This window comes from Leopardus geoffroyi, chromosome D1 (genome assembly GCF_018350155.1).
Source record: "Leopardus geoffroyi isolate Oge1 chromosome D1, O.geoffroyi_Oge1_pat1.0, whole genome shotgun sequence".
Classification (NCBI taxonomy): Eukaryota; Metazoa; Chordata; class Mammalia; order Carnivora; family Felidae; genus Leopardus; species Leopardus geoffroyi.
In genome coordinates, this window is record NC_059329.1 from 88,867,948 (window position 1) to 88,880,704 (window position 12,757).

Sequence of the window (12,757 nt, forward strand, 5' to 3'; positions counted from 1 at the left end):
ATCTTTGTACACGACGTCTCCTCTGTGGTTAGGATTATTTCCCAGAAGTGCAGATATAAAGTCAAAGCTAAGAACATGTACTTGGCTCTGGATCCTATCACCCAGTGGTTTTCCAAATGGGTCCACTCCCTGTCAGTAGCCAGCAGCTTCCTGACTCAGCCTGGATGTTCTGATTCGCAGGGGGCTGGGCGGATCTCAGGAAGCTCTATTTTTACCAACTTTTTTTTTTTTTTTTTTTTTTTACCAACTCTCCTGATAATTCTACCGCTGGCCAATTGTGGGAATGTTTGACCTATCCAGCACCTTCCTTTTCCAAGCAAACATTTTGGACTTTATAGGAGCTAACTCTTTTCCACTGCCTTCGAAAACAAATCCACAGTAGTACCTCCAATTAAATAGAAGTAGTTGTGAACACTAACTCATTCAGCAAAGTCACTAAATGCACGTGGGTGCTGATTTAGGTGCTAGACACACAGGGATGTACAAGACAAAGTTCCCGCTTGAGTGGGGCTTACATTAGGGTATGGCTTGGCGGATACTATCCAAGAAAACAAATAAGTGACAAAGGTGATTTCAGAGAGCGAAATATGCCGTGAAAAGTACCAAAATGGAATAATGTGATAGAGACCAGTGCGGGGACACGGGGAAGGGAAGGGAACCCTCTGGATGAGCAGATTGAAGCAGACAGTCTTGGTCGGTAGTTCCAGCCCTCTTATTACCCAGCCAGGTGACTTCGAATGAATCGCTTTTACACGCCTGGCCTCAATTTCCAGGGTTGAAGTAAACACGTAAGATCATTTCTACTTCTAACATTTTCGTATCATTTTTTGGATGTAATGTTCTCTACAGAGCTCCTCCTTCAACAAGTATTTCTTGAATGCCTACTGTGTGCCGTACTCTACTCGGTGTCGATGAATCAGACACAGACACCCAGCATCCTCTGTGGAGCCGACAGGCTGGGAGAGGTGGCTGATAATAAACAAAGAATTGTGCTAGAAACTACTTCATAGCTATTGTAAGAACAACTACTGGGAAGAAATCACAGGGAACACAGCTTGACTGGAGATCGTGGAAAGGCTTCCCCAAAGAAGGGCCATTTCGGCTGCGGTGTTTCGCGAGAATCCCAACTATTGAAAGCAAATCAAAACCCTCCTAGGCCGTGTCCTGTGAACTTTGCCTCTGGGAACCCTGGTCATCTTTGCTGTCAGCTAGTTCTGGTTTGGCAAAGCCAGACATTGTTTCTAGAATCAAGTGTCATCTGGAGGCACATCCTATGGCCTGAGGTCAAGATACGCCAGAGTGAAGGAGGCATCTGGCGACACATCGAGCAACTCGTTCTCTTTCTCTGCCCCCACCTAGGGCTGTGGGAGAGAAGGCCGGTGGCTGAGACTCCTGGGGCCGGACTTGGACTATCCCTCCCTGTTTCCAGTTTTGAGGTTATGTCAGGAATGAGTCTCTTCAGTAAGAGGCGAAGGAAAGCATTTCAAATTGCTCTGGTCATTTTGGAAAGTGATTACTCCGGCTTCTCTATCCACCCCCCTCTCCCCACCCAACGGTCACACAAAGACACAGAAACCAGGTCTATTACTGGGCAAGAGTTCTTAGGATCTTGAGCCTAATGTCCTGTCTGCTTTAGCAGCAGGAGCCAGAGAGTGACCACACTGCTTTCTTCCTCTTTGGAGGATTCTGTACAAATTCTCACTCTGCATGGGATCACCCACGCCCTGGCTGGGCCCAGGGTGTTAGCATCCTTAGAAGCACAGCTGAGGGAGAAGAAACCCTTTCTTAGGGGGCTGAAAAAAGGACAACGGGGGTTCTGTCTCCAGGGCCTGTGCCAGTGAATCAAGGAAACACCACAGCCCATGTGAGGGGTCCCCTGTTCTCCAATCAGTTCTCTAATCAGGGTGCTGAAGTCATTTTATGAAATCCATCATTATGAAATATTGTCCTAACTCTGAATAAGAGCCCATAGCCCCACATCCTTCCCCCACCCCTAGCAAGGCCATGTGGTACAGTGGTCCAGTGAACAGATTCTGATGCCAGAGTGCTTGAGTTCCAATATTAAACCTTGTGACTTCAGGCAAATCATCCTGTAAGCTTGGCTTTCCACATCTTTATATAGAACTGATAAAAGCACATGTATCATGGGTTGTCTTTTTGAAATTGAGATATAATTGACAGATAACATTATATTAGTTTCAGGGATATCTGTCATTAGCCTTTTTTTTTTTTTTTTTTTTTTTTAATTCTTGAGATAGAGCATGAGCAGTGGCGGGGTAAGGGGGGTGGGGAGAGAGAGAGAATCTTAAGCAGGCTCCACACTCAACCCGGAGCCTGACACAAGCTGGGATCATGACTAGAGCTGAAATCAAGAGTCGGACGCTCAACCTACTCAGCCACACGGGCACCCCAACCTATCAGTAGCTTTTTATTTTTATTTTTTAAAATTAAAATCCAAGTTAGTTAACATCTAGTGTAATAATGATTTCAGGAATAGAATTTAGTGATTCATCACTTACATAGAACACCCAGTGCTCATCCCCACAAGGGCCTCCTTAATGCCCATCACCCATTTACCCCGTCCCCCCACCCAACACCCCTCCAGCAACCCTCAATTTGTGCTCTATATTTAAGAGTCTCTTATGGTTTGTCTCCCTCTCTGTTTTGATCTTCTTTTTGCTTCCCTTCCCCTATGTTCATCTGTTTTGTTTCTTAAATTCCAATCATGAGTGAAATCGTATGATATTTGTCTTTCTTTGAATGACTTATTTCGCTTCGCATAACACACTCCAGTTCCATCCACGTAGTTGCAAATGGCAAGATTTCATTGTTTTTGATCGCCGAGTAATATTCCATTGTATATCTATACCACATCTTCTTTATCCATTCATCAGTTGATGTGCATTTGGGCTCTTCCCATAATTTGGCTATCGCTGATAGTATCATTAGCTTTTAAATTAAAAAAAAAAAAAAAACGAGCTGATGTAGATAATGGGCATAGCACAGGGTCTGAGCTCAATCACTGATGTCACGTCCTCAGGAATCTAGATTTCTGGATGTTGCTGCTGCCTGCTGAGGGATAGTCTAGTCACTAGCTGCTGAGCACATAGAAAAAACTGCAGATGAGAAGCAGAAGATCTGTTACCCATTTTCTCTGTGACCTTGGCCAAGTCACTACATCTGAAGACTGAAGGCCTGAAAATGAAAGAAAATGGACTCTAAGATCCTAATCAGCACTTTATTATTTTCAGGAGGGCTCATATGGGTCACTGGAAGGAAGGTAAAAGCTCCAAATTACTGGTGTGCTCTTCAGGACTTCCTTTTCTCTCCTGGAATCTTCCAACCACAGCACCCCCAGCCCAAGTTTTCCCGGATGCTCCTGGTGGGGGGAGAGCACTTGCTCATGGCAGGGTTCCACCTGCTGAACAATGGTGTATGAGCCACTCTGGAGGTCATCTGTCCCGGCTTTCTCTCTTTACAGATGAGGAAACCAAGGTCCAAAGATGTGAAGGGCTCCACCCACCATCACACAGCCGTGGGTCCGGAGCCGGAACCTGCTTTCTCAGACTCTGTCTGCCACACCCACTGCTTCTTCTCTTCTACCTGGTAAGCAGTCGAGCGCAAGGTAGGAGGGACGCTTGGACTCCTAACATGAGGAGCCTTGCCTGGAACCGACTGACCTGAGCAAACGTAGTTGCTCCTTGGAGGCCAAAACACAAAAGTTGGGAGACCTGTCTCGCTTCCTGTTCCAGCCCAAGCTGGCTGTGTGTTTTGAGTAAACTACCTAAATGCTCTGTGCCTTTTCTCCACCTCAGCCCCAGCTACCCTGAAAGCTGGACTGCAGCCCTAATCCCTTACCGTAAATCATTACACGAAAAGTCCCAAGGGGAAAAAGCCTTGTTTTAAATGTGAAGCCGCTCAGAGGGATTGTTCAGCCCCCGACTTCTACTGAGGGACTCTGTTTGAAGCTTTCTGCCCAGTTCCCAGTTTTGTGCTCGGCTTTGGAGTTTTCTCTTGCAGGGAGTGAACAAAGCCCATTTAGAAACCCAAACCTACCCACCAGCCATTCCCTGGGGTCTAGGCCCAGCTCCTGGATCTATCTGGGCAGCCGAGAGAGGAAAGTGCCTGCCGCCAGATTCAATGGGCCCATTATGCTCGGCTAATTCCACAGCAGAACACTGTGTCTTTGAGGGCCTGGCAGTAACTCGTCCTACCTGTTCAGAGTCAGTACGTCCTGTTTGCTGGAGGGATGAGGGAAAGCAGCACACATCACATCTCAGCGTCGTAAATGCCATTTCGAGTTAATTATTACCACGTACAGTAGTACTGTAGTCAAACTCTGCGCACACCAAGTGTCCTTCCCAGGCAGGCTGGCGGGCAGCGCATAAGGGGGTCATTGTGTGCGCTGGGCGCGGGAGGGAGAGGCGCCTGGGGAAGCCAAGTGTGGTCTCATAGCTCACACCCTCGGGAGGGGGGAGGCTGGGACGCTGGGCGCAGGTTTTCTCATTTTATAAGGCTGTCTGTTGACCTTCACTGTTGACATGGGGGTACTGGTACGGAAGGTGAAATCCACGCCGTTGGACAAAATACCCTGTCGCTGTAACCTGACGTTACAGAACAGCGGCCGGATCCCACCCAGGAACCGTTCCCATCGCTGGCCGGAACCGGTTCTTTTGCAGCCAGAGCCATCCTCCTCCTGTTGAAGAGTCACGTGGGCCCGTTTTGCAGGCTGACAGTTGGAGGGGGCTGTTTCTAAACACCTGAAAGGCTCAAGTGGATGGCTATCAAGCCCCAACCAGTCTCTTCCGTCTGCCAGAGACGAAGCAAGAATGTTCCCCTCCTGAGGTCTCGGTTTACAGCCTTGTCACGTTGATAATTAGGCAAGGCTTGCCACCTGCACTCCTATTTGGAGGTTCCTCCCAAGACAGTCCTGACATCGCCTCTAATCAGCCCAGCTGTGACTCCACCTGTTTCCACTGGCACCTTCAGACAGAGGGGATTGCTCTAGGGCTAGAAGGCTGTGTCCTTGGCCAACCTTGTGGGTCAGCAAAACCAGTTGGATAATTTGGCAACACCTAGAAGATCCTCCTCTCGGGGAGGGGGGGCGGGGAATAAAATCCCCCAATGCCTGAAATCCCGTCTTTAGTGCACACTTTGTTGCAATTCTCATTTTCAGTCCAAATAACTCTGGGGTGGGGGTAGGAATGTACATTCTTATCAGACTGAGAAAGGTAGCGTGAAAATCTTGGGTGTTAGAGGTGGGGGTGCTGCAGCAAAAATGGGGGAAGGGAGTCCAAGAAGTGGGAGTGGGCTGGATGCTACCGAGGAGTTATGGCACCAAAAGGCACAATGGGAGTGTTTCCCGAGGGGCCAGAGTTACACATTCTTGTTTCCTCTTCCCCCTTAAAACACATATTAAACAAAACAAAACAAAACAAAACAAAACCATAGACTTCCGTGCATATGAATTCATAACGACTGCAGTGGACGCTGTTGTGTGCCCATCCAGCAAAAACGACATTCCCCTTTCCTTTGGGGACCGTTCCTTCCATCTTTCAAGTTCACGTGGCTCAGGGGAAGCTGACATCACCCCCATGCTGTAAGCATCATTCAGGCCCGGTCAGCCACATCACTGCACCCCGAGGTCCCACCGGCTACAGTCACATGAACAGGCAGGCGTGTGGCCTGTGCTAAGCCAACACACCTCCAGTGTGGGGCTTTTCCTGAACCTGTTGGAGAAGGGGAGCGGTGTTTCTGCTGCTGGCGCTAAGCGGACAGAATGGAAGCCTAGACCAGCTCGCGGTCTTACGATGGCACACGAGCACCTGCCCGCGAGTGAAAGCAATTCGGAGGAGCACAGAACTAAAACTCTCAGACAGCCCCCCTGCTTTTGCTGGCTCTGACTCCACCTGCAGCCGTGCAGCCGCACAACCCCAGACTCTCTAGTTGCGTGAGCCAAGAAATGTCTGCCTCTCTCCGAAGCCAGCTTGAGTTTCTGACGCAACAGAGCAAGTTCTAAGTATAACGCAGACTTCATCGTATCGTCTCCAGGGCTGCCAGCCCCCGGCTGTTGGCAACATTCTTCTCTGATTCTGCCACATTCTAGTGAACTTGGCTCTCACCTGGGCCGTGGTGTACCCATCAGTTAATTGTGGGGAATCATGGGACAGAGAGAAAGGAGGGAAAGAGAATTGGACTAGCTCAAAATTAAAAACTTCTACCCTTCAAAAGATACTGTTAAGAAAATAGAAAGACAAGCCATAGTCTGTTAGACAATATTTGCAAAACACATATTTGATAAAGGAGTTTTACCCTTTCAAACTCAGTGATAAGAAACAACCCGATTGAAAATGGCAAAAATAGGGGCACCAGGATGGCTCAGTCGGGTGAGCGTCCGACTTCGTCTCAGGTCATGATCTCACAGTTTGTGAGTTCAAGGCCCGTGTCCGGCTCTGTGCTGACACCTTAGAGCCTAGAGACAGCTTCAGATTCTGTGTCTTCCTCTCTCACTGCCCCTCCCCGGCTCGTACTCTGTCTCTCTCTCTCAAAAATAAACAAACACTAAAAAAAATTTAAAACAAAGTTAAACATACATTGATCATCTGACCAAGAAATTCCACACCGAGGCATGCATCCAGGAGAAATGAAAACTCAATGTTCACATGCAAAAATAAAAGTGCAAACGTGAACATTTATGGAAGCTTTAGTCGCAATAACCGGAACGTGGAAATAACCTAAATATCTTTCCACTGGTGCATGGATAAATAAACTGTGGTACGTCCACAAAATGGAATATTCCTCAGCAATGACAAGGAATGAAAAAAGAAAATAGAACGTGGGTGAGTCCCAACAGCATTGTGCCGAATGAAGAAATCTAGACTCAAAAGGCTATGTACTACATGATTCTCTGTCTTGCGGGTCTGGAGGCCTCAAGTCTGCCATCAAAGTATTGTCAGAGTTGTTCCTTCTGTGGGCTGGGAGAGAAAGACCTGTTCCAGGCCTCTCCCTCTTTGGCTTGTGGATGGCTATCTCCATTGTTTACATGGCATTCTCGGGGGTGGGGGAGCGGGAGGGGGGTTGTCTCTAAATTTCTCCTTTTTGTAAGGACACCAGTCATATTGGATTAGGGCCCGTTCTAATGACCTCTTTTGAACTTGATGACCTCTGTAAAGACCCAGTTTCCAAATAAGGTCACAGTCTGACGTGCTGGGGGTTGGGAGAACACCACATGAATGTTACAGGGACACAATTCAACCCATGACAGGGGCCCCAGGGAACTTCTGGGGGGCTATGCAACTGTTACGTGTTTTAATTGGGGAGGTGGTCCCCTGTCCTCATGCGTCAGTCAAAGCTCATAAAACTGCACTCTAAAAAGGGTACATTTTGTTGCATGTAACATAACTTCATTTTTAAACGAGAAACAATAAAACAGACCTCCCCTATTTTTCTTCAAGAGGTTATTGCCCTTCCCAACCTACCCCACTGTCCTGACTATATCGTGTGTTCCAGGCATCTGTAGGGTAAAGGATTATTTTTGCAGAACGCCGGCCGGGTTACGGTTTTACAGAAAAGGCTGTTTCTCTGCTGCTTGTATTTATCTATATGCAACGTTCCGGCACAGCGTAAAGATTCCATCACATTGAATGGCCCATTTAGTGAATTGCCTTTCTGGAGTCAGATGAAGTCATGCCCAGTGAGGGTTGGCTGGGAGAATCTGGTTTGGAACTTGCCAAGGTTAGCTGGAGCCAGGCTCCACGGCCTGCGGGGAGCAGCCGCACACTTTGCCCACAAACCTCTGGAGAGCCTGGGGCCCGACCTGAGGCCACTCAGAGGACACCTGCAGGAGAGGGCGACAGGAGGTCGGACAGCCTGTCAGCTACACTTGGAGACACGGGAAAAAACTGAACAGGTGGCCTCATCTTCCCAGGCCGGCCCTGGGTGAGTTGTCTTGCGCCACACGATTCATTGGGGGGGGGGGGGGGGGGGGGGAGGGGGAGGGGGCAGGGATGTGTAGGTGAGAGACACATAGACCTGGCTTCGCGGAGGAGGACGCATGTTCAAAGGGGTGAGAGCTAACAAACCTCGGAGCCCTTCCCACTCACATCTCCCGGCGACTTCTCCTGTCCCTGTGCATTATCTATCTTATTCTGCCACCATCAGACTTATATAGCCTGTGTGTGTGTGTGTGTGTGTGTGTGTGTGTGTGTGTAAAACCTACACACGGGGTACAGGGATGCCTGGAGAAGAGAAACGATGTTTCTGGAAGGATCCAGAGTGTGGTACAACCGATGCCGATTCCCCAGCCCCCAGCTTTCAGAAAAGGTGTTCTCTTTGTAGACAGCTCCTTGTGAACGCCCCGACTTTGTCAGTCTGCGCAGGGGCGGTGTGACTGGGCCCCGGGGAACTGAGGCCAACTGGGGCCCACAGGGAGCCAAGTAGAAAGAAAGTTGCCCAGAGCCAGTCTTCTCGAGGCGCTCAACCAGCACACCCCCCAGACGTGGCTGAGCGGGGTCAGGGAACATGGAGCTTCATGACAGCCCTCAGGGTGGGACCGCTGTGGGCACGCTGGTGGGCTGCCGGGCCAGGGCTCCGAGGGCTTTGACAACATGGCTTGTTCTTTCCGGTTAGCCGTCAGAAATGAGCTCACTGTTTTGGTAACCTTCTCAGCCTTCACATTTTTGTGGATGCTCTGTCTAGCTTCTATTCGGTCTGGCCCTGCCCTTTTGTCCCTTCATGTTTTGCTCCCGGGTGCTTTATGTTTTTAATCTCCTAAACTTTATGTCCTCCGAATTTTATTTCCTAGACGGAAACTAAAAACCCTTCCATTTCCCTGGGCTTGCTTTTCTCGTCTATAAAACGGGGTAGAAGAAGGGTGTTTCTTTCAGTTAGTTCTGTGTCTACAGAGCAAGAGATTTGGACTCAGAGGGTCTGAGTTTTCGAGTTGTTTCCCCCCACACCTTTAGAGACTACTGAGGACTATTGCCACACTCTCTTCCTGAGTCTTCACGATAATGCTTTGGGGTACAATCGTTACCCCCACGTTATACACGAGGGAGCTGGGACACAGAACTTAACAGACTGCCCCTTTATACATAGCCTGTTGGAAGTGGCAGGCAGGATTCGAACACCAGGTTCATACCCCCTTTCTCCCCCTCAGCTTTATTGAGGTATAATTGACGTATAACATTGTGTAAGTCGAAGGTGTCCAGTGTGATGGGTTGATATGTCTTGTGAAATGATCATCACAATAAGGTTATCAAGCACCCATCACCCACATAGTTATATTTGTGTGGGCAGGGGGGGGATGAATTTTTTTTTTTAAATCTACTCACTTAGCAGCTTTAAAATGTCCAGTGCAGTATTGTTGACTATAGTCTCCACTCCATACGTGGAAGAGATATCCTCACCTCCCCATGTTCACGCAGTATTATTCGCAACAGCCTAAGTGTCCATTGGCGAAGGGGAATGGGTAAAGGAAATGCGATATAATGGAGTATTGGAACATAATGGAATATGACTCAACCGTACAAAAGAAGGAAAGCCTGTCACTTGGGACAACATGATTGCAACTTGAGGGCATTATGCTAAGTGAAATAAGTCAGACAGCAAAAGACAGTATTACACTGTATGATCTTGCAGGTGGAATCTAAAAAAACTGAACTCATAGAAACAGAACAGATGGGTGGTTGTCAGACGCGGGGGTGAGGGCGGGGGAATGGTGGTCAAAGGTCAAAGGTAAAATTCCAGGGTTCATACTCTTAACCACTCCGCTCCACGATTTCAAGGCCAGTTATCCATCTTTTTTTGCTGTGTGATCACTGATGCATCGTTTGGACTCTCTGAGCTTCACTTTTCTCATTCGGCAAATGGAGACATTGGGATTTACGTGATTCCTATCAGAAAAGTGAGCCGCTATGTGTGAAAGCCCTTTAGTGGTTAAAGCACCGACCGTGTCCACCTTCCACGAGAGCTCTCTTTCGGGTTCACCTGTTGTCTTCTCTTGTCTCCACGTTGGCGGCCATCTGGGTGACGATTATGCTACCTTTCCCTGAGCGTTGTAGATGACAAGAGCTAAACATTTGGAGTGCTAATTACACACCGGCACTCGGCATGCTTTGTTTTCTCTGCCTTTTATTTAACCTCTCAACAAACCTAGGAGGCAGGTGCCACAATTCTCTTCATTCCACAGATGAAGCTCAGGCACAGAGGGGTTGAGTAACTTGCCTAAAGTCACACAGTGAGTTACTGGTGGAGCCAGCATTCCAAATGACCCATTCTATTACCCAACTATACCGTAGCACCAAGACAGGCACGCGGGTGAGGGCAGGAGGGAGATTGTGCGGCTGAAATCGAAGCTCTGCCCACAAGCAAAGGCAAGAATTTAAGTCAGGGAAACGTTCTCACTTATTCTAATTTTTAATAATCGACCCTGTCACCTTCTTCTGTTCATCTGTGCTGTTGGTCAATAAATGGACTTCCCTAAATGTCCAGATACAAGACATGTGACTCTTACGTGAAATTCTGGATGTGCACATCCAGGTATGGAAAAATAGAGAAAAGAAAATAAGGCAGGTGATTGCTCATAGCCTTTGGTCTATTTCTGAGTCAAAAACAAGATTGAAAATACCGCTGCTACTGTATTTAGATGTCAGCTGTTCACTTGCAAATCCCTGCTTAGCACTTTGCATTGCCCTGGATGTTGTTCTGGCTGGCTGAGTTTTTTCTAGCCTTTCTTTCTATTCACCGCCGAGGATCTGAGTTACCTACGTTCTGGGAAGGAAGAAGGCAGAGCCAGGGGTATGGGCTAAGATGAGCCGAGTGGGGGCCTCCACTGGGCTTCCAGACCCGTGATGCCAGGGAGGACAGGGTGCGGGGAGGGAGGTCACAGAGCTGAGCAGAAGGAGTGAAGGCCTATTTCAGACAGCACCCCCACCCCGCCCGCCAAGACGTACGATGGGTAAGTCCAGCATCGATGCCTGGCCAGTCTGCCCTTGGAGATGCCTCTCTACCCCCCATCAGCTTCTGACCTCCCAATGCTCCTTCCCTGACTGTCCCCGGGAGGCCTTCCTCCCTGTCAACTAACCTCTGCTAAGATGTTTGTCTGTGGATTGGCTTACGTGGACTAGCTACCTGACCGTATTTGAATTTTAATAGAAGAGTTTTGGAGATCCAGGAGAATTAATCATCGAATGACAGTCACGCAGAGGGGAAGGGCAAGCCATCACCTAAGCCGGATAATACAGGTTCACAAGGCTGGGGCAGGCAGGTAAATGCCGATGTACGAAGCAGACACGTGACACCTGTGGCCACGTGGGCAGCCAGGCTGTATCTAAAGACATTCAAATTTTGAAAACTTTCAAGTTTTGAAAGCTGTGGAAACACTCTTCAGGCAAACAAGCAGAAACACAAGCAAAGTGAAATAAGCAAATATAAACAGCTACGTCTGAAATGCACTGTGGTATCCTGGCTTGGATCCCAGAACAGAAAAAGGACATTTGTGGAAAAACCAGTGAAATGCAAATAAAGTCTGCAGTTTAGCTTGTAGTAATGCACAATGCTAATTTCGTAGTTTCGGCAAATGTACAGTGATTGCCTAAGATGTTAATATTAGAGGGGGTTGGGCCAAGGGGATATGGGAACGCTCTTTCCTGTCTTTGCAACTTTTTTTGTAAATTAAAATTATTTTCCAAAATGATGTTTGTTTTTTAAAAAACAGCCACATCATAGGTGAGATCTATGATTACAGTAGCTATCACTTACTCAGATTTGAGGCTTACTGTGTCTAAGAGCTTTGTGTATACTAATCCATTGAATCCTTGTGACCATTCTATCAGAATGTTCCTTGTGACAATAAAATTGTTGTCCTCCTGAGGTGCCTGGGTTGCTCAGTTGGTGAAGCATCTGACACTTGATTTTGGCCCAGGTCATGATCTCATAGTTCATGAGATCGAGCCCCAAGTCAGAGGCTCTGTGCATGGAGCCTGCTTGAGATTCTCTCTCTCTCTCTCTCTCTCTCTCTCTCTCTCACTCTGTCCCTTCCCTGCTTTCTCATGCTCTCTCAAAATAAATACATAAGCAAACATTTTTTTAAAAAAAATTGTTGTCCTCCTTTTATCGATGAGGAAACTAAGGCCCAGGCTTCTAGAGCCAGGCTTCTAATCTATTGCAGAGTATTTTTTTCTAGCCAGCCCACCCGTGGGATGTAAAATACATCTGTTGAAATTAGAGGCCTACTAGTATCAACTTATAACTAGAGGGCCGGGCAGGATTGCACGGAGGTGAGCGAGACATCTCCTCCTGTGCAGAATTGAAGGAGCTCCACTACGTCAGACCCATTAGGATGGCTACTACTTAACAAAGAAAAAAGAATAGGGCACTTGGGTGTCTCAGTCACTTACGCGTCCAACTCTTTGATTTCAGCTCAGGTCGTGATCTTGTGGTTTGTGGGATCAAGCCCCACATCAGGCTCTGTGCTGAAGGTTCAGAGCCTTCTTGGGATTCTCTTTCTCTCTCTGTCTCTGCCCTCCCCGCTGACCTCAAAATAAATAAATAAACTTAAAAAAAAAAGAAAGAAAAAATGAAAATAATGGTGTTGGCAAGGATGAGGAGAAATTGGAATCCTTGTATACCGTTGATGGGAATATAAGATGATGTCGCTGCTGTGGAAAACAGTATGGCAGTTCCTCAAGAAATTAAAAATAGGGGCGCCTGGGTGGCGCAGTCAGTTAAGCATCCGACTTCAGCCAGGTCACGATCT

The 12,757-nt window shown here is 47.8% G+C and overlaps 1 long non-coding RNA gene across 1 annotated transcript; it reads right to left on the minus strand.

Moving 5' to 3' along the window:
* Positions 1–2,904: 2,904 nt before the first annotated feature.
* Positions 2,905–4,327, minus strand: LOC123602601. The gene is made up of 2 exons (XR_006714523.1): positions 4,215–4,327; positions 2,905–3,195 (listed from the first exon to the last, which is right to left on the minus strand). It is a non-coding gene; the product is annotated as an uncharacterized LOC123602601 (long non-coding RNA).
* Between the last annotated feature and the right edge of the window lie 8,430 nt (positions 4,328–12,757).